Source organism: Podarcis tiliguerta (genome assembly GCF_965153285.1).
Source record: "Podarcis tiliguerta genome assembly, chromosome: 7".
In the NCBI taxonomy this organism is placed as follows: Eukaryota; Metazoa; Chordata; class Lepidosauria; order Squamata; family Lacertidae; genus Podarcis; species Podarcis tiliguerta.
In genome coordinates, this window is record NC_139540.1 from 33,879,677 (window position 1) to 33,902,080 (window position 22,404).

Below are 22,404 nucleotides of genomic sequence, written 5' to 3' on the forward strand. Positions count from 1 at the left end.
TTTGGTGCTCTGACCATTTTGCTTAATAAATTTATCTTTCTTTCTTTTTTTCTTTCTTAAATAGCCTTATATATTTATAATAGAAAGGTAATTCTGAAGAACAAGAATATTCCTATCACCATCCAAAACTGGTGGTTCAGTACCTAAAATGTGTTTTGTTATTAATCTAAAGTGGGTGAATTATCTGTTTAACTTGTGCTACTATAACAGGAAGCTTATTAAGACCTACTCTGTACACTAAGGCATTTAAAGAAGTATGACCAAATAGATCAAGGCAGTGCTATACTAGGTCAAATTTAAACGATTATATGCAGGCATCTAGAGCAACAACACAGATACAAAAATATGCAGAAAACTGAGTTGCTCCATTAGGAAAACAAAAAACAGTCAGACAGCCACAATCACAAAATAATGTTACATCAGGGCAAACTAAAATAATGGTTCTTTCAAAGTTTAACAGAATTGTTCTCCAGGCTTTATCTTAAAAAGTTGAGGAATGTCAACAGATGTTGGTAGAAGCTCCATCTGCAACATTTAAGAAAGTGATTGAAGAAGTTATAGGGCAAGTTGTGTCTAGGACTAAAGATCCCAGATTTCAACAAGGCAAACTGGAGCAAAGTATCAATGGCTACCTCTCTCTTTCAAAAGCCAGTAGTTATTGCAATCTTTCTCTAGCATTAAAAAAAAAAAAAAGCACTTATGGTCCCTTGTTAGGCACAGAGAACATGATTGTTATTATATTAGTAAAGCTGATACCGTTTCAAGTTGTCAACATACAATACCCAGTCTAAATAATATACACCTACAATAGTTCCCATCTTAAAATAGAAGTCTATGTTTCAATTGTATGTGCTCTCCCATTTTTCCATAAAGCCACTGTGATGTAATTCTCCTGTTAGGGAGACACCCATGTTTGTGTTGGCTGAAGTGACAAAGCACTTCAAAATTCAGTTATGAGATTTGCTTTAAACATCCTACTAAAATATAGATTATGATGAGCCGATTTAGTTTTGTGCTCAGAATTATGTTGCTTCTGAGAAATTCAAGGTTATAAAATAGGTTTGTTTGGATTTAGCAGGCACTGACAGAAAGCAATACATTATCAAGAGCAACGAAAAAATATTTTCTATTGATCTACACTGGCTTACTCGAAAATTGAGAGCATGATCAAGGCAAATGTAAATCAATCAAATGTAGATCAGTCTCACTAATTTAAGAGTTAAAACATGTGATTAAATTGCTTGTATTAAAACACTGGAAAATTGCATAAATACAGCTAGATTGTGTCCTATTTTTCTGTCAGAATTATTTTGTGCAACTAAGCTAACTCATATTTGCTCACGTACTGCTATTCTGGTGTGTTAATCGGTTAATTTTTAGATTGGTTAATTTTTAGAGCAAGCCATTTAAAATAAAAAAGCCTTTAAACAATATTACTTAAATAAAACAAAACTTTGCATTGAAATACAACATACTTCAATCCATTTGAATAACTTTAATAGGTATTTCTAAGACAAGCAGACTCTCAGGCCCACATTCATGTACACACTGTGAATAAATGTCCCAGATTTCTGTGCAGACACGCTTGTCTTTTAAACCATTTTTGTAGAAGGAGGGGGAAATGCAAGCAATTGTTTTCAGCAAATATGAAAAGAGCCACAAGAAAATGTATGGAATTCTGGACAGAGGATGTTGGACTTTTAAGACCTGTCTTCAGAACAGGCATCCATAGGTGGCATAAGTGGCATCCATAGGTGGCAAGACCGCTCCCCTTCCCAGGGGGGAGGCGTGGTGATGCCGCCTGCATCATTGGGATTCCCGGCTGCGTCACGCTCCATGGCCGACCAATCAGGTCGACTGGGGGCATGGCTCACCTGGATTTAAACCTCTGCGTGGCTGGGCTCGGTCTCCTTTGTCTACTGCGCCGGATCTCCCCCCCGCCCTAATTTTATGCGCTCCCCATCTTGGCCTTGCTATGGACTACGGTTGGTCGCCTGTTCGCGGGGGGCAGGTAGGAATTTTCCCACTTAGCAAATTGGCATCAGCCATATGGTTTTCGCCTGCCTTGTAGCAATTGTCACAACTTTGTAAGGTTTGGCAGTTAGGCATTTGTAAACATGGTTTGTGGGGGGGAGGTTGTGGCCTTCAGCTGCCCCTCCTCTTTAAGGGTATTCTGTTAAAGGGATCCGGGGGTGTGGTTCCCGTCCGAAGCCCGGGTATGGGCTACAGCCATGCCACAACTCCATCGGGGACCCGGGGGGGGGGGCCCTCACAATTTATGTACATCAATAGGGCTCCCCCTACCAGTGGTTGACCTTTACGAGACTACCTGTGTGACAGCCAGGAGAGATAGTCGGTTCAGTTCCAATGCCTAAGCCAAAACCGCTCACATTTGTAACCAACAAAGTTGTGGCCTAATTTATCCCATTAACACAAAACACTGGTGTCTGTGTTTCATTAGCTAAGGAATGGGGGGGGGGGGCCCTCGGGCCCTCGCCATGCAACAAGCAACTCACCAGCTCTCAGCTACAGTTCCTAATCTATGAAAGGAAAACTGCAACCTACACCCAAAGCTGGTTGTTAGGACAAACAAGAATGTAAATAGCACCTTTATCACCTATAAAAATAATCAGCAACAATCACTTGACTTTTGTTCCCTTTATGAAGTATTTAAGACCAAGGTTCCCACTCAGAGGATAACTCTCAGTCATTTAGAGATAAGAGAGGCCATTCTAAAGATTACAGAGTTTCTTGTGGAATATGGAGAACAAAACAAAGTAATCAAGCTCAATTCATGAGATAATCTGGAAAAGATGGAAATCCATTAATAGTTGCTACTAGCTCTGAAAACAGGAAATAAGAACAGATGTATAAAGTATTGTAAACCACCTAGCATCCTGGCTTGAGCTGTTGTTTCTAGCTATCTTTTCTGCTTAAGAACATCCTTCTTTCAATTAACAGTCAGATCTTATTAATTCAGCCAAGGTTTTATTACACAAACAATCCAATAGTATTTTAAAATGCAAATATACTATGCATATTAATGTTTTCATCAAGAAATGAAGTGGAGTTCATACATAGAGCAGGAGGCTGAATTATCAGAGAAGTTTGCTAAGTATCCTTGCCCGCCCGCCAAAGTGCACATTGCAGCAACATATAATTAGAGAAATAATTAGTACAGAGAGCCCAGGTGGTATACTGGTTTGAATGTTGGGCTAGGACTTGGGAGACTAGTGTTCAAATTCCTATTCAGCCATGACCTTGGGCCAGTCACTATCTCTCAGCCTAACCTATCACACAAGGCTGTGGTGAGAATAAAATGGGAAGGGGGGAAACCATGTATGCCACCACCTTGAGCTCCTTGGAGTAAAGGTGAGAAATCTAATACATAAATGAACTAACAGAGAGGTACACTGACAGGACCTCTCTCTCCAGCAGATATTGATTTGTGTGGGTATCATGTCCAATCCTTAGCCAAGCAGGAGAACTTCTTGCCTATTTGTCTTGATACACTTCTTTGACCATAACAAGAATGTAGGTTTTGACCTTGTTGGGGTTGGGATTTTTCTCAGCTCTTGCCATGGTGGTCCCATCACTAGGGATTGGACAACGAGAATAACGTCATTAAATGGAATCTGTACACACCAAATGTCAACGTGGACCCTGCTCAGACAGCTTATTGCCTTTGTTTCCAACGAGTTGCTAAGCCCAGCAAACGACTCAAAAGTCAAAAGAATAAAGTGCCTCCAACTCAGAGAAGATTAAAGAAGAACAAGTACATGTTGTACCTGAACGACTCTAGGGCATGAATTCCAGGAATTAGCATTAAGTAACAGGCTTTTCCTAGTCCAGGAATGTAATGTAATTCAAGGCTAGTGAGACAGGGGGGAAATCTGCAGTGAATACTTGCTGATTTAGAAGGGAACTTCCTTGCAAAAGTGTGGTCTGTACAGACCAATGCTGCTCCCACATGTCATCTTGATTTGGTCCCATCTGTAAAAATCATAGCATAACTGTGGCATGAATGACTTTCATAAAGCATCTGCTAGAATCTCAAGGAGCATAGCAGTCTTGCAACTCTCCCCCTACCACATCAATAGTTTATATCAGGGGTGTCCAACAATCTACTGGTAGATCACGGGGTGTCCATGGTAGATCACTGGACCCGCCCCCCCAAAAGCACAACAACTTTGGTAGATCACTGCCAGTTTTAATAGTGGGAGTAGATCTCAGTCTCTTAAAAGTTGGATATGCCTGGTTTATATGAAGGTTTTTCCACAGGAGAAAGAAAAAGGTAATATGGAAAGTTTGGATTGTGCTTTACAGCAAAGCACAACTGTTAACAAAAATAAACTGTAAGCAAAGTGAGATTATTTGCAGGGATCCCTTACCTTTCAGTCTCTTGGGAGCAAGGTACAAATCCAGCAATGGGTAACGTCAGAGATGAAGAGCTTGCAAACCACAGCTTTGCAAAGATCAATTCTGGCTGCAGGACAGACCTACACACAGCAAAGATATTAAGTTAAAACAGACTAACCAACCAATATTACTTATTAGCTCTTTAATCAACTTTTGTCCATATTTAGTATAGCCCTATTGAAAATTTAGTAAATTGGTTATTAATTTTGATAGCACCTTCAATGAACCAAGCACAGCCAAGTTGAGACTATTACTAGTTCTTAAAGAAGCCTATTCTTAAATACAGTGGTACCTTGGGTTAAGTACTTAATTTGTTCTGGAGGTTCTGGAGGTCCGTTCTTAAGCTGAAACTGTTCTTAACCTGAAGCACCACTTTAGCTAATGGGGCCTCCTGCTGCCACCGCGCCACCAGAGCACAATTTCTGTTCTCATCTTGAAGCAAAGTTCTTAACCTGAAGCACTATTTCTGGGTTAGTAGAGTCTGTAACCTGAAGCATATGTAACCTGAAGCATATGTAACCTGAGGTACCACTGTACCTTATCTCTGTTGGAATAAGCAACAGTCTTTAATTAATACTCATTGTACTGAGAGAAAAGGTCACCAAAAGGTTAATGATTCTATGCCCAGGAAGTTAAGTGTCCTTCTTGAGTTGTGAATTTAGTTTCTCTTTCGCCTTTACTCCTTGCTTATGCAGTAACCAGTAATAGCTGATTACAGTGGTACCTCGGGTTACATACGCTTCAGGAAACCCAGAAATAGTACCTCAGGTTAAGAACTTTGCTTCAGGACAGAACAGAGAACAGAAATTGTGCTCCAGCGGCACAGCAGCAGCAGGAGGCCCCATTAGCTAAAGTGGTGCTTCAGGTTAAGAACAGTTTCAGGTTAAGAACGGACCTCCGGAACAAATTAAGTACTTAACCCAAGGTACCACTGTATAGGTTTATAGTTTATGCTTACAGCTGCACCTGCCTTCCTTGTGGTGAGTGAAAAACCTACTCTGCAACAACTATGTTTTTGTGTTCAATTAAAAGGCCTGAAATATCAAATCTGCAAGCTGGGGACAGGGAAACCTTCAGAACATTTATAACCAAAGTAATTTATAGTCAAAGAAAATCTATTTGGAATTTTGAAACGAATAAGGGTTAACTGCTAGGCACAGCAGCTCTTCAAAATTCATTGTCACATTAAGGCTATGTGCCCTGCTAGTTTTAAAGCACCTGACTGCATGAATAATACAGCAGTGGCTGAGCTGTGACACTTCTAGTGACTGAATGTAGTTCAAAGGTCTCAAAACAGCAAACAGACTGTCTTGTAAAACAGACTGTGCAAGTTCCAAAACCGCAGAAATTACTGGGGAGAACCACAACATGCTGTCAACTTGTCCTGGAGATAAATGGGTGGGAATTTATCAGGCTACATTTGCAGTCTTCAGCTACCAGCTTGTCTAATTGTTACTTGCCACACAGATTGCAAGCAAAGCAAGATTTTTTTTCCAGTAAATAGAAGGGAGAACTGAAAACATCACCCCACTTCAAAAACCAGGAACTGAAACCATAAAGGGATGAATACACAACTGTGAAGGAAACTCACTGGATTTGTCAATTGTGTCAATTTAACCTGATCATCAGCCCAATATTTCTACAACTGAAAGTTTCAGTTTTCCTTGACCATGTGTGGATGCATGCCAGTCGTGTCCGACTCTAGGGTTGTGCGTCCATCTTACTTAAGAGGCCGAGGGCCAGCACTGTCCAAAGACACTTCCGGGTCACGTGGCCAGCCTGACGAAGCTGCAGCTGGCGAGCCAGCACCAGCGCAGCACACGGAAACGCCGTTTACCTTCCCGCTATAAAGCGGTACCTATTTATCTACTTGCACTTAGGGGTGCTTTCAAACTGCTAGGTGGGCAGGAGCTGGGACCGAAAGACGGGAGCTCACCCCGCCGCGGGGATTCGAACCGCCGACCATGCGATCGGCAAGCCCTAGGCACTGAGGTTTTACCCACAGCGCCACCCTCGTCCCATAAACCAGGGATTAGCCAGTTACATATCAGGAAATGCTATGGCATCACCATTTCAACACAAGGAAACTTTACAGTTTCCCTGTGTTGCATACTTTTGTATGATTACTTAGTATAAACCTGTCCTGCCTTGCTATTGCTTCACCCTGCACCTTTCATTCTCCCTATGATGATTCTGCTGCCTAATGCAAATATTCCTCTTTGATTGAGACGCTAATCATTAAAGAGAGACCAGGAGTGTGTGCTTGTGTGTGTGTGTGAGAGTGTTTCTTGAGGCCTCTTTATTCTAAGAGTACACGTACTTAACATGATTTGCACTTGAACAAGTGGTTATTTTCTGCAACCAGGAACGTTAATGACCCTCCTGGGGAAAGAACATCACAGGAACCATGTAGTATAGGAAGCTTGTATTGTTATGTGTTTGGGGCGTTTTACAAGCTTTCCCACTTTTAAATTTAATTAATGCCTTGTTAAACTCATATAAACTTAAATAAATTCAATTTTAACTGGACCTTGGATTTATTGGCCCACCCATGCTTGTTCTGTCTAATATGCTACTAGAAAGTTGGCTCTGCCTAATTAGTGGATTCCTCTAATAAACGGATTTTAATTAAGCAGTCTAATGGTCTGACTAATTAGACAGTAGCAGCTACTTGATGGTGGGCTCAAAGGCTGCTCAGAAAGTACCTGGATAGGTTAAGGAATAAACCTACACTGTTCATTAAAGTGGTCTACTGGGGTAGGGAAAGGAAAATCAGAGTTACAGCAAATCCCAAAAGTAGACACCAATATTCCTCAAGCAGGTCAAAATACACATTTTGTTAGTGGCAAGATCACAAATTGAATCGAAATAGCTACAGAGTGGAATGAGGAGAATCTTACACTACAGCAAGGGGTCTACACACTGCCTGAAAATGTCCTACATTTCTTTTGACGACCTTTTCTGGCTGACGGAGCAAAATAAATTATCTTCAAGGTCTAAATTATGCAAATACCTAGTACATTCTGTTGCAGAGATAAGAGCTGCCGAGTTTGAGGTCAGATAAAGAAGAAAGTGTCCTTGAGCATATGCAGAGCAACGTGCCACCACTGGCAAGTTGTGGGACTGTAACTCTCATCATCCATCTCCATTGGCCATGCTGTCTGGGGCTGATGGGAGCTGAAGTAAAGCGACATCTGGAGGGCACCAGGTTCACTACCCCTGCTCTACTGACATCCAAGTGTTGGTGCTGACCTTTAAAGCCCTATACCGTCTGGGCCAAGTATACCTGAAGGAGTGTCTCCACCCCAGACAGTGTCTCACTTAGCCCAGACACTGAGGTCCTCCTCCGAGGGTCTTCTGCTGGTTCCCTCACTGCGAGAAGTGAAGTTACAGGGAACTAGGCAGAGGGCCTTCTTGGTAGTGGCGCCCTCACTGTAGAACACCCTCCCTTCAGATGACAAAGAACTATACAACTTTTAGAAGACATCTGAAGGCAACCCTGTTTTAGGAAGTTTTTTAAGTTTGATGCTTTATTATGTTTTATATATTCTGTAAGCCACCCATAGGGAAACCCAGCCAGATGGGCGGGGTATAAATAATAAATAATTATTATTATTACTATTATTATTAACCTACTGTTCATGCTGTCCTCCCTTTGCCATGTCTAGTGGGAAATAAAGGCAAACAAACTGGGTACAACTGTTCCACAAACTTATATCAGTTTTCTATCCATTTAACTCTTGGGGCTTCTCCCTAGAAGTCTTATAAATGTTTATTCATGGTGAGGGTGATAAGAACCCTCAAGTCTCTTTACTGCCAATCAGCCAACACCAAAAACCTGTTCATGGGAGTGACAAGCAGTGTAAATGAGGTCCCTCATAGCTCCTCTTCTTAAACTGCAGGTCTTTTCAACCAAAGGAAACTAAGTTGTTATATGGCTTTATGGACTCTTGTTTCAATGCTTCACCCCCATCCTAGATTGGCCCCAGTGTACTGCTAGGACGAAGCCATGAATATTACCAAAGAACTACAGTTCCCAGGATTGGGAATGACAATTAAAGCTGGTAGTGTAGATAATCGACCTTCCTCCTCACACTAGATAGCTTCATTTCCTTTTACAGTGAGAGCTAAATTGAAAATTACATGGGGAACATGTGAGCCACTCTTCCAACTTTTTGTGTTAAATGAAAAGCAATACCAAATGCTGTGATGAGAGAAGAGGAATGGCAGGTGGGCATGGGCTTGGAATCAGGGCTCGGAACCCGTGGCCCTAAAGAGGACTCCACCTCCTTTCATCTGTGACTTTTGCTGTCTGAGACTGATGACATTTGGGACTTCAGAAACATCTGGAGACCAGGCCTTCCCCATCCCTAGCTAAAATCGTTCCCTTCTAGCCACTGGTCTGCTAAATATTCCCACTGGTATCTTTTCTTCCAGAAGAGGCAAAATAATGGACAGGGAGGATGATCTGTCCCTACAAGACTTTTCTAAGGTTCTCAAGGCATGATGACTGGCTATGGCATGAACACAAGCGCGTGTCTCCAAACTCACATTATTTGCAAACCTCTGAAATGTATGCCGATAGGACTTACATACATAGAATCATGTTTGAAAGTGTCACCGTATGGTTGAGGCAGAATTTTGGTCATCTTAATCCTCATGAAGATAGCATGAGATCAGAATTAACAGATTCCAGCACAGCTGGGAAAGCATTCTAGGAGGGGTGGTGCACAGCCAAAGGCATTTTAGAAAAATGTCTAAGCAAATAAATAGGAGTTTATAGAGCGGTATGAATGTGAACACTTGCCACTACTTCATATCCCATAACCAGTAGGTATTGGTGACATTTGTATAAATACATTCCAATAATGGTTGCAACAACAGTATGTTTAGGTGGGTGGGAGGGAGAACGTGCATGGGGAGGGTAGCACTGCATTTCCCAGATCCAAACACGGAGTCTCCAAGTGGAGGGAAAATGAGATATTCCTGCAAGAGGCTAGGAAGAAGATGTCAGATGTGCACAGCAGATTACTACCAGATGTGCATTTGCAGATGTGTATGCACAAAAATGGCTTCTGTGAGAAGACACTCGTTTGGAATGCCCAGCTGAGAGACAAGAATATGACAAATAGTGCGAGATAGTATGTGACATCTCTGCCAGAAAGAACACTCAGCTGCCAGTTTTGCCCTTGGACTGCAGACACAAAGGGATAGGAAGTATACTCTGAATCTTTTCCATCAGGCAGAAGACTAAAGGCTGCTGGGTTGTCTGTGTGAGGTTTGTTTGTGTATAGGATTATTATTTATTGCTTGAAAGCTGCCTTGAGAACCTTTTAATTGAAGGGCAGCTTATAACTTTTCAAAACAAACAAGAAAGTAAAGAGAAAATCTAGATAGCAAAAATAAGTGGAATTTTATTTATTTATACAGTGGTACCTCGGGTTACATACGCTTCAGGTTACATATGCTTCAGGTTACAGACTCCGCTAACCCAGAAATAGTACCTTGAGTTAAGAACTTTGCTTCAGGAAGAGAACAGAAATTGTGCTCTGGCGGCGCAGCAGGAGGCTCCATTAGCTAAAGTGGTGCTTCAGGTTAAGAACAGTTTCAGGTTAAGAAGGGACCTCCGGAAAGAATTAAGTACTTAATCCGAGGTACCACTGTGCATGCATGCATACATACATACATACATACATACATACCCAGCCCATCTGGCTGGCTTTCCCCAGCCACTTTGGGCGGCTCCCAACAGAATATTAAAAACAGGATAAAACATCAAATATTAAAAACTTCCCCAAAAACAGTTGCCTTCAGATATTTTCTAAAAGTCAGATAGTTGTTTATTTCCTTGACATCTGATGGGAAGGCGTTCCACAGGGCAGTCACCACTACCGAGAAGGCCCTCTGCCTGGTTCCCTGCAGCTCTACTTCTCGCAGGGAGGGAACTGCCAGAAGGTCCTTCGAGCTGGACCTCCGTGTCCAGGCTGAACAATGGGGGTGAAGACGCTCTTTCAAGAAATTGAGGACAATGCTCTCCTCTAGTTAAGTCTAGTTAACTCTCCGTCTAGTTAAGTCAAAAAGTCAACTAGAAATTTAACAAGTTGATATATTAGTTGGAATTCCCATGTTTCCATTTGTGGTTTTCTGAAAGCCACTAAAAACCAATGTGGGCAATTCACAGGGGTCTTTGTCACGCAACTCCATGCAGTTCTTCCTTCCACTCTTTACAAGGAGTAGCATATTTCAGTGGATTGAATCACAACAGATTGAATCACAAATAACCACGACGATGCTGTATGTCTGAATTATTTAACATCAGGTTTTCTAAATGTAACTTCACTGAAGACCGGTTAAAAAAAATCAGTGTCACAAACTGCACAGATCCAGCCCTGGACATCTGTTAGGGATTACTACAGAAGAGAAAGTTAATTGAATAATACAGAACACTATACTGAACTGGGATGTCTACCCACAAAGAGTGAGGAATGGGTATGAGTTAATTTGTTCGCATATGCATGCCCATCATAGAAGGCCAGAAGCTGCCTTATGCCAGGTCAGATTATTTGTTCGCCTAGCCTAGTATCACTCTGGGTCACAGCAGCGCTCTCTGATCACTATGATCAATGGTCTGGAACAACTCCCCTTTAAGGAAATGTAATACCACTTGGCGTTTTTTAGTTTAGAAAAGGTGGTGCATTCCTGCTAGAACAATATTTTCTCATTAATACTAAGAGCTTTCTCATTACATTATGTACAAAAGTAAATATACTGACTTTTTATGTTCTCCTAAACAATGCTGTTCTGAGTTCTGAATGAGAATAGGAAAAATTCACCCTTGAACTAATTACCACCAAGGAAAATGCAAACACATTGCTCTTGTTTAAAATTTTTAAAGGCTCTGCTTTCACAAAATCAGCATTTTTGATTTCCCAAAACGAAACAACACCCTTTGAAGTGGAGTCAACAGAAGCTTATCAGTGTCCACATTGCAAAGGCATCAGTTTATAAAATCCTGTTTTTGAGGCATATCTGCCAGCATTCTTACCAACGTTACACCAAGTTTTAATTCAATGAGTCACCAGAAGTGTTTTTTTAAAAACAAAACTTCAAAGAGAAACGGGCAGGCATGATTAATTATAAAACAGCACTCAAAACACTGAACTAGCAGCTCTCAAACACAAGCTGTAAATTAAGTAAATTTGGTTCTCTCACTGCAACTTACGAACTGTGCATTTTTAAATTATGCTTTCTTATTTTTCAACAGATGTTGCAAGCCTCATCTCCACTATCTAGAAAGCTTGCTTTTGTCAAGGTAAAATTAAAAAGCATTAGAAGAAACTTTTGATGTCCCATGAATACAATTTACTGTTACCTAACTGTATGGCTGAAAAAAATTAATAGGTTTAGTTTAACCTGGATAGACCAAATTTAGTGACAACTGTTAAATGAAGCACCTCTTTTCACTATGAAGATTCACAAGCCTAGAACTGAAAAGATGGCAAGAAGGGCACCAGGTCAAGACTTTCCTCTTCTCCCAGGTATCTGATTGCGCTGATCTTTCTTTTTTTATAGTCATGGGGCTGTTTGTTGGCTTTGTTGTGTTTATGGTGATCATGCTGAGGTTGTGGGATTTTAATTGTCTTTGTATTAAGTACATGGATATTTTAGTCATTGTTCCTTGTTGTTTTTTCTTTGATATATTATACTGTATTTGTTTATACCGCATTTCTGTTTCAAGTTGCCTTGAGGCCTTCTTGGCATAAGACAGTGAAGACAGAACAACAAACAACCCTTTAAAGATGACACAGTCACTGTGCTAAGTGCTTTCCCCATGGGCCCACCTGTACCATTTAAAGGCTGTCAGCCACATGGAAGCAAGTTGTGGGGTCTTTTCCCATGGTATCTGCTCCCCACTGGAAGGAACCCTACAATCAAGCCCATGATGTGGTTAGAAGCTTTTAAATACAAGAGAAGCACCATAGGGCAGCGGTGGAGGAATCTGCTTGGGCAGCAGCAGGGCCAGCCACCCATAGGGGCATGGTGCACCGCAGGGCCTCCAGAGTCTGCCTGCCTTCTCCCACTCAGCTGCCCTACAACTGGGGGGTGAGGGGGAGGCAGCAGGCATACCGTTTGGACAGGGCAGAGCCTGCTTTCACCCAAGTGGTGACACCCAGGTCGGACCACACCAACTGCACCCCCTTTCTCCGCCTCTGCCATAGGGTTGTTGATGTTTCTCATTTTGCCAGTCCTAAAGGTATCTGCAGCAATTTGCCAGCATTTTAGTCAGCTCATTTCTCCTGATAAACACATTTTTGTCTGCTGTTTTAAATAATGCACACATTGTTACTAGCAATTCTTCCTCATATAATGCATTCTGTATGTTATTTTTACTAATGTATACATTTTTATACGCAGTCCCCCTAATGTAAACATTTTTGTAAACATCGGTTCGAGAGCTGCATTGCACAATTTGGATAAGTGCAAATTTTGAAGGATGGCTGTGCTTCAGTTTTCATATTGTTTTAGAAACTACAAATTTGAAAGATCTAGGTTTCAATGCAAACTGAATCAAATTTCTCCTCCATCTCTAATTCTAATCTCCCCTCCCTTTTATGCGCAGGAAGAGACTGAATTAATTGCATTGCAACGCAAATCTTTTACTGGGTCACCCAAGCACATATTACATTGCTACAAACATGCAGAATCAAACACTAATAAGATATTTTCTAACCTAGCAAGGATAAATGCAGTTTCTTTTCAGACTGCCGAATGCTAAGAAAACAGCTTTCCCCACAGCTTTTTTGTAAATATCATAATCAGTGTTTCCTCTAAGAATGGTATTTGGAAGAGGGGGTAACTATCCTGATGCTTTTGATGTGCCACTACATTTGCCAAGGTTGATAAGCAGCGATGAGAGCAAGCTGCACGGCAGCCTCTTTTGCTAGTTATGCAACTGCCCTGTTTTAGGTACTGCAATATTTATGAAAGCCCCCAGTACATTTTTTTATGCTGTTGTCTGAAGCGCAATGCATTGCTTCTGCATCTCTCCATTGAAAAAATCAACACCATCTCCATAACTCAAAATATAATTTGGGTGCCGTCTGCAGTACATTTGACAAAAGCAATAAATTAGTAAAGTGGGGAAATGTCAACATAAGTATGGTGGCAGGCAACGAAACAAAAATCTGAAAAATTGCACTGATACAGCAATTAACAACACTTGAAGCTTTTCTTCAGGAGAAAATGTGCTTGACATTTACAGCAGTTTGGCCAGAAATGAAAAATGAAACTTAAGGACCAAGTGTATGCTAGAGACTGGGAGAGAGCAGGATCCAACCTAGACAAGCAGCTCACTGTTCCCTGCTTCCTACCTATTGCTAGACCTTGTGACAATTTAAAGGAAAGCACTTTTCATAAATATGATTGCAATTCTAAGCATGCTTACTTGAACAGAGTGTTAAAATAAACATGGATTCCCCCCCCCCCAGAAAGAATTGGCTGGATCCAGATGTGTATGGGAGGAACGTGACTGTCCCACTCCCTTCTGCCCCTAGAAGCTGCTTCCTCTGGCACCAAAATCTCTCCTGAGGTTCAGGGGGTCTTAGCTAGGACAGGACTACTTTGGGTTACAGAAGAGACTGATGGCAGCTTTAAATGCTTCCCTGATGGGGTTGATTTTTTTTAACGTCCTGCATTTAGAGAACTAACACATCAGGTATAAAGGGTTCTAGCCAAGCTCCCTTACTTTTACAAGTTGGGAAAGTGGGAAGGCGAAGGGAAAGGAGGAGTTATGCTTTCAAATGTTTTCTCGCTTCAGTTTGAGTCTTTTAGTTATCAGCAGTATTTCTGGCACAATTAAGCAGAGGAATGTGAGCACTGTTGCAGAAAACAGCAGCACGCAGCACCAAACAGTTGGCAATAGGATCAATCCTGTTTTTAGAGAAGAATAGATGGTTCGGTGAAGCCATCTGTGCTCTCCCATCTGAACAGACAATTGGCACAATTGCCAGGAGCCTGCTTGGGACTTCACATGAATATTGCTGGTTTCTCAATCAAGTTTTTTTTTCTTCCACTCAGGAAAACATGCATACACCACCTGTTTGCAGTTCCTTATCCATCTAGGAACACGTGCAGAATTTTAGCTTCCCAACGTTTATCACCCTAACTAAAGTGAAGCGGAAAAATGAAGCAGTTGAATGCTAACTTAGAATGCCAGTTTAAAACAGTCTCTCATCACAATTACAAACCACCACCACCCCATATGCACAAACACTGTGCATATCATAGTACCTAATAATGTACTGCTAAATCAGTAGGCATTATCCCGAGCATAAAACACTTAATTTCTCTGATGCATTCCCTCTCTTTGGTATTCAGTTTCTAAACCATGTTCTTGAAATTATATTAATGAATTCAGCTTAGCAGGGAGCACTATGAGGTCTGTGACTAATACATTCACCTGTGAGAAGACTGGTTACATTTGTCAAAGATGACATCGTAAACCTACCTTTGCAACATTTAACTCTGGTTGAAAATCTTAGCTGTTATCAAAGTTTGATCAAATTTGCTAATACAGTGGAACCTAGGTTTTCGAACTCCTCCGTTGATGAATGTTTCGGAACTCAAACGCCATAAACCCGGAAGTAAATGCTTCTGTTTTCAAACACGCCTCAGAAGTCGAACTTCCAAAGCGGCTTCCTTATTGAGTTTATTCGTATTAATTTTTCCGTTTTGAGGCTTCTGTATTGAGTTTTCGGTTTTCAAATGTTTCGGAACTCGAACGGTTTTCTGGAACGAATTATGTTCAGAAACCGAACATACACAAAATAATAAATATATTTCTCATTCCTGTTTCTCACTAAACGATGTGCATATGTAAGAAGAATCACTCTAGGGTAGGAAATTGATTGAGTAAACTAAAACCACATGGTCTTATGTGCTAGAAGATGCAGTATTATAACACTGCATAATGTTTCTGTATTTCTAAAGGAAGCACCATTGCTCCAAGTTACTTGACATGCATATTCCAGCACTTAGGAAATTATATTGGGCAGCCTTCCCTTAGGTGGTGTCGTCCAGATGTTTTGGACTACAACTCCATTCAGCACAGTTGTACTGGCTGAGGCCACTGGAAGCTGCACTGCAAAAAGATCTGGAGAGTGCCTGCGAAGTGAAGGCTGATCTTGTGAAAACACTTTGATGCGTCTGGGTCTCCGTGTTCTTTCGGCCGAAAAGGCGTAGAATACTGAGGTCCCTTTCAGACGCCGCTGGATATATTTCGGCTCAGGGTCTTTTAGGGGTCGCGTAGCCCCAGAAATCCCTCCAACAATCGCTCCTACACGGAGCACCCACAGAGCACGTCCGTTGCAGGGAGAGGTAAAATCAGAAGTCTCCTGTGAAATCACTTTGATAGGAGTGAAACTGTTGATTAATTCAGCTGCCAGCAATCAGCCAGGCTTTAGGGCTACACTGCTGTAAAGACATCATCTAACATGCACAGAGTGCTCCTCATTTTCAAAGCTGTCCCCTCAATTGAAGCAAGGAAGCAGCTCAGTTTACACAAGGGAAAGCCAACTGACTTGCCTCTTCTACGGGGTGCATATATTTTAGTTTTTAATGTTTCTAAAAACCCATGATCTTTTCACATAAAACTATAAGCTGTGTGTCTTTTCATTTGTTTTGCATTTCTGCAGCCATATTGGGAATATGAATTTACAGTTGTCGTTTTTTAAATGGCTGCCTTTCTTCTGTCCCACAGTGGCCATGCTCCAACATATGCTGAAAAATGAGAGAAGTACAAATACACTTTTAAGGTGAAGGCAGAAAGAACATCTGAGAAGAACGTGCAAAGCTGCCCCACTCCCCAAGGACTTAGCCCTGGAGGTGGAATAGGATTTAAAAATGGCAAGGGTGCTCCCAAATCAGACCCATTGCTCTAAAAATATTATGTCTCTTTTCAGCTCTGGTGTCATGTGTGACCAGACCTTCACTCCTGCTTGTTAACACAATGCCTAAATTAGAAATTTAAGTAAGTGCTAATGCTTTCTTCTTTGCAGCTGAAACAGAGGAATTAAAGACAAGACTTAAATTACAAGACAAGTTCCAAATATTACAATGGCTGGGTCTCTAATTAGAGCAGTAGCACTCAGGCACATTCATGAGCTGTAAAGATGGGTTTCAGATTCCCACATTCAAGTGTTTCTTGTGCGAAAGGGCTCCACGCAGCTAAAGAAAAGCATCTCCTGCCCTCCAGGATCTGTGCTCCAAGCTCTGTACACTGAGTAAAGTTTTGAAAAGGGATGCGGGCTGTACCCATGAAAGCTCTTCCCTATGAACAGGAATGCTGCTCTCCCTTGAGACCTTCGCTCAATGCACAGAGGTTGGGCCCAATGTTGGAGATGGCGCTGCTGGTCCAACACCTGAAGGCTACAGATTCCCTACTCCCTGCCATAAAGAGACTAAAATAAATTGTAAAATATACATAAAAGGCAAGAAAGAAATGGGGAAAATTAATAAATAACAAGTAACAAGCAAAATAAGTACTACATGATGCAAGGTATTAAATGCATGATCTTCTACAAAATTCAGAATTGTGTGGCCCACAATACAAAGAGAATTCTGCTCTTTATAAAACAGAAATAGACCTCATGTAAGCACTTATATAATACTTTCAAAAGACTCCCCACTCCACCCCATAAATACCACGTGTGCTTCTGCTGCAGTCAAGCACCATTTGCCTGGGGATAGTGATCTTACCATAAAGATTACTATATAATTACTATGTGTCAATGACAAGACACTGCTAGATTTAAAACTGAGCTGGTGGATTGTGGAACACTAACACAATCATTTCACGTAGGCATTGTAAAAAGCCAAAATTTGTTTGGTAGGCCATCTTGTGGCTACAACTCCAGCGCAGAGAGGTACTTAGCTCTGCCTAAAGCAGGGGTAGCTAACTCCCAATTTTTTTTGGGGGGGTGGTGGTCTTGATACAGCAACCTAACCAATCTATTATGACCTCCTCAACACCCCACCAATTATGGCAGGTGCAGTGAAAAAAGAAACTGAAGTAGCCTCAAAGCTTGGTGTCATAGGGATCGAGGAAGTTTACAGTTAAATTGCAGGAAATGCCTGAAACGTTAAAGTTTGACTTGAAGGTGTCACAAGACACCGTTGTTTTTATTGCAACAAACTAATACAGCTACTCCTCTAGAAACTGAGACTTCTAAGTTTCAAAAAGCCTATTTGCCAGAAAGCACAGAGAGTATGGGTGGGTTTTTAAAAAAGAAAATATTAAGTTAAAAGCCCCACTGAGTGGGGTACTCAGAGTTAGTCATGCAATTTGAGTTTAGATCGTGACTTATTAATGGATCAAATAGCAAATATTACATCAACACACATTTTAAACAGCTTCTAATGATACAAGGTACAGTCATGCTACTATCACTCTTAGAAGCAACTCACTTGTGCTCAAGACTAGCGTGCTGAAATAAGATAAAAGTGGGACAAAGTGTTCCTGTTCATTAAAGGGCTCTGAAATCACCTCTGTTTCATCTCAGGAGAAGTGACTGATATATTTACAGAGTTATCTGTGACACACAGAGATGGGGTAGTGTGAACTTATAAAACGTCAGTTGCGGAAAATGTAAACCAACTCTCATGATCACTTTAAAACAAACAGTAGACTTCAGGCATGAAAAATAATTTGGTTAACTCTAGGGATCATATGATGGACAAATAAAAGAAGGAAAATGGGAGGGGGAGAACTAGGTAGATCCAAAACAATGTGTAGCGAGAGAGAGAATTTAGTTCCTGAAGAAATCTCTCTTTATTTCCTGTGTGAGGGACATTTCATCATAACTTACCAAGAACAAAATGAAATGAACAAAAAACTTCACACCCTTACTTCTTCTTCTTTTTTTTAACGGATTTCTAGTCTACAAAGAGAATAAACTGAGGGCCTACAATCTGGCACCTAATTATCTCGCATATAATCTTCTCTTATAAAAAGACAGAAGCTTACAGCTACTGTAGCAGAGAAGATTCCAAACAGTAGTCAAGTCTGGATATGCTCAGACTTGAACTTGAAAAATTAAAGCTGTACCAAAAAGAATGCAAAAGTAAGTAGGAAATCTTGCAACCTATTGAGTTTATGATAGTAACAAAATGGTTCTCTCTTTAACGCTCAGCTGTGTACTATAAATTCTAAATAAAAATGAATTTTTTGGGGGGAGAATGATAATTAGGTTTAGATCATTTTTTAAAGATATATAGCTTTCCAAAAAGATCAGAAACTTTAAAGATTTGCTTATTTTGCTTTAGACAGTTATAAAAGGATACTGAAAGTTCATTCTCATGACCATATTGATATGATGGTGATGTTGCAAAGGCACAGCTAACTGGCCTTTGGCCATGGTAATCAGCCATTTGTTTGCTTCAACATGGCAATATCTCAGCTCCCTACACCTCCTGGTTGAATCCATCTTCTAAAAACTGTTGTCAAAAAACCAGTTACTCCACTAAAAATAAACCCTCAATGCCCCAAATGCCATTACATTAGGAGGCTGAACTTTGTGTTAGAGTAATTATGAATTACGCAGATGGTGGTCAAATACGCTTCTGTGGAGGGATGCTACATCTTAGTAGGATTTTCCATTATCTTGGTATCAGAGATAGCTCTTTACTCCCCAAATCCACTCTGAATATCGCTTCACAAGTAAAATATGAGAATGCTTGAAATTTATGCCAGCCCTGTTGGGCAACCACTGAAATTCCACAAGCATCTCCAAATAGGTTTGCATTGCCAAGAAATGCCATCAGAGTCAAAACAAGGTGATAAGGAAATCTTACTCCAGCATAACAAATGAGGCCTTTAAAATAAATGAAGTCAAACTGTACTTGAATACCTCCGGATAGATCTAATCAGACCTCCCTTTGAACTAAGGAGTGACTACTCATCACTTTGAGCTGAGAATCTAGCAACCCATTCAACTTCTTTAGTCTACTGTTGCAAGTTCCTATCTATTTTGCATTTTCAATTCTTGCTATGAGATGAGGGGGAAACTTCCTCAGCTTCCTACTGTTCCCAATTTATAAGGTTGGCCTAGCAAACCTAGTATATCCATCTTTAATATTTAAGAAGTCAAAAATCACATGCAGATTAGGAACAGAAGACAGATAATTTAAAGGCTCACTCCAAAATCAGTATTATTAATGTAGGGCCAAACTAGATGTCCCATACATTTATAAGGGAGAATTCGTTATATACTGAAATCCAGAATTCAGGTGATAACAAAATGAAAATTAGGCTGTTGGATCATGTTATAATCCTATTTGCTATCCTTGAAGTTAACTTGTCCATGTTGCATCTGAGATACTTGCAACTCTGACAGCAATATAAATAGTGGAACTAAGGGGCAGTGATGGGGCAGGCCGCATCACTTCTCCCTGATCCTAACTCAACATTGGCCTTGAATGCTTTTGCCTGGTTTAAATGTGCCCTTGAACTTGTGTAGAAAGAAACCTACTGTACAAACATAAAATGAACATTTGTTGCTCTGCCTGCTTTTGCTTCTGGCCCAATCCACCACTGCTATGTGGCCCCCAAAAGGTTGCCTAGAAAGGAATGTGGCCCCCAGGCTGGAAAAAAATCCCCCCCCACCCCCGGTGCAAAGCATAGGCCACTTCCATTCCCTCTTTATAGATGAACAGAACAAACAGGTGTTTTAACACAGTTTCTCCATGTCTAGTTGGGCTCTCACCTAAATGGATGGCTGCATAACTCACTCCCTTGCCTCAAAGTTGTTATACCAATACATACACATGCAGAAACTGGACATTCAACATACCTGCTTCTCGCTTTTGCAGCCACAGTTGTGTATGAATGCAATTGTCTGTGACTGATCAACTTGCACGGCCTAGGAGACTGTCAATTTCTGTTATAGGCTTGAATAGTTTTAGCCCAAATTTAGTTTTAACTTTCAAGTTTGTTTTTCAGTATCTACCTGGAGAACAGAGGATTTGCAAACAAGATTAAAAAGAGTTGCTTACCAGGGTTTGACTTGGGGATGAGCAGCTTTCCAGCACTCTACAAGTACAAGGGCACCACTGTTTTCATCCAAATGTAAAATAATTCTGGGATTCATAGCCATGCCAGCCTAAACTTTGCTCTGAAGAAAGTCTTTGTTTTCAAATAACATCAGTGTTTGGCAGCAGATGAGTGCATGAAGAATCCTATTCATCTGCTATGCAACGTACTAACAACCCTTCTTTTAAAAATGGAGGCACAATTCCTCCCTTCCCCTTTATACACACTCCGATTCAAGTGCAATGTAGAATATTATTATGGATTAAAAATGCTTTCCTGACAACTCAGTAAATTACAGGAAAATGTCTATGTCTTTTCTCTCTACAGCTGTGTTAGTGCTTTGTAAATCGCCTCGGTAAAATCCAGCTAAGTCATATGTAGAGCAGATCCATTGAAATCAATTGACCTAAGTATCTGAAACCCACTGATTTCAATTAGTCTAGTAATAATAAATAATATTTTTATAATTTGTACCCTGCCCATCTGACTAGGTTGCCCCAGCCACTATGGGAGGCTTCCAACAAATATAAAAGCATAAAACATAAAATATTAGCAACTTCCCTATACAGGGCTGCCTTCAGATGTCTACTTTAAGTATTACTAATGTTGGATATCACCCATTGTAAGCTGCTTGAGTATTTATGTCTTTACACTCCTGTCTAGAGCCCACCTACCTAAAAGCCATCTCCTGTCTTCACTAACTAAAATGACAATGAAGGAGGTTGTGGACAGAGGCAGTAAGACATCAACTGCCTCTTCCACAAGAAACTTGTCAGGGTTCAAACAGAAAAAAGAAGTAGAGGATCAACAACTTTTACATAATTAAAAATAGAACTGTAGATTAATCAGATTCAGTTTTCAGCTTGCAGCAGCAAATACGTCCTCTCGGCAAATGATTTACAGTGTACCGGTATATCTTAATGTTCCACATTCCTTCCCCTGGAAAATTGGATAACATTTAGATACTTAGAAATAATCCACAATAGCTTATAGGTTGCTTTTAAAAACCAAATGCGCTGGCGTAGTAGCAAGCTTCCAGCAGCAGGAAGCTTTTATAGTCATTGCAACCTGTGTCACTGCATACCTAGTTGACAAGCTGCCTATTTATTTCAATAAAACTTCAGAACCATCAGGGTACATCACCTCAGTGAGGAAAACATGCTTCTTTTGCCAGGCTTTGGGAAGTGAAGAGGTGTAGTATTTCTGAGGGCAGCTTTTTATCATACCCTCTGCTGTTTTATGTTACAGTGGTGCCCCGCAAGACCAATGCCTCGGAAGACGAAAAACTCGCAAGACGAAAGAGTTTTCCGTTTTCTGAGGTGCTTCGCAAGACGGATTTCCCTATGGGCTTGCTTCGCAAGACGGAACGTCTTGCACTTTTTTTTTTTTTTAAACCGCCAGTGCATTCCTATGGGAAACTGTCAATACGCATTGGTGCTTCGCAAGACGAAAAAACTCGTAGAACGAAAAAACTCGCAGAACGAATTAATTTCGTCTTGCGGGGCACCACTGTATTTCAGGGCTCATCCACACTTGCACTTGTTCTAGCCATGGGTCTGAGAGGTCTTTGTTTTGTCCTGAGGGTTGACCTTTGTTCTGATTCGGTGGTAAACAGCAGGTTTTCCTAGAGAAAGCAGTAGGAGAAAAGAAAAACCTCCGGGACCCATGCCTAGAAATCATAGAACAAGCAGAAGTGTGGATGAGTCCTTAGTTTACGCTGTTTCTATTTTGTGCTGAAGTTTTAATCATTTTTAAGACTCTGCATTGATGTGTTTTGATATGTTGTGCACCACCTGGTGTAGTATAGTGAAGGGCAGTATAGCGACACCTACATAAATACTCACTCTCCTTTACACACACAAACTCACCACAATTCATTTGCAACCCAACCCAAAGAG

General features: G+C 40.9%; 1 protein-coding gene across 7 annotated transcripts in view; it reads right to left on the reverse strand.

The window, feature by feature from the left end:
- LOC310682394 (serine/threonine-protein kinase Sgk3) overlaps positions 1-22,404 on the reverse strand; it is a 52,389-nt gene that overhangs the window by 21,794 nt on the left and 8,191 nt on the right. For 5 of the 7 annotated variants that reach the window (XM_083451219.1, XM_083451220.1, XM_083451223.1 and 2 more), the window contains exon 2: positions 4,392-4,499. The gene's annotated coding sequence lies outside the window, so the exon portion shown is untranslated. Of the gene's footprint in view, positions 1-3,788; positions 3,994-4,391; positions 4,500-22,404 lie in introns of all 7 variants that reach the window. The other 2 variants (XM_083451221.1, XM_083451222.1) reach the window with 2 other exon arrangements.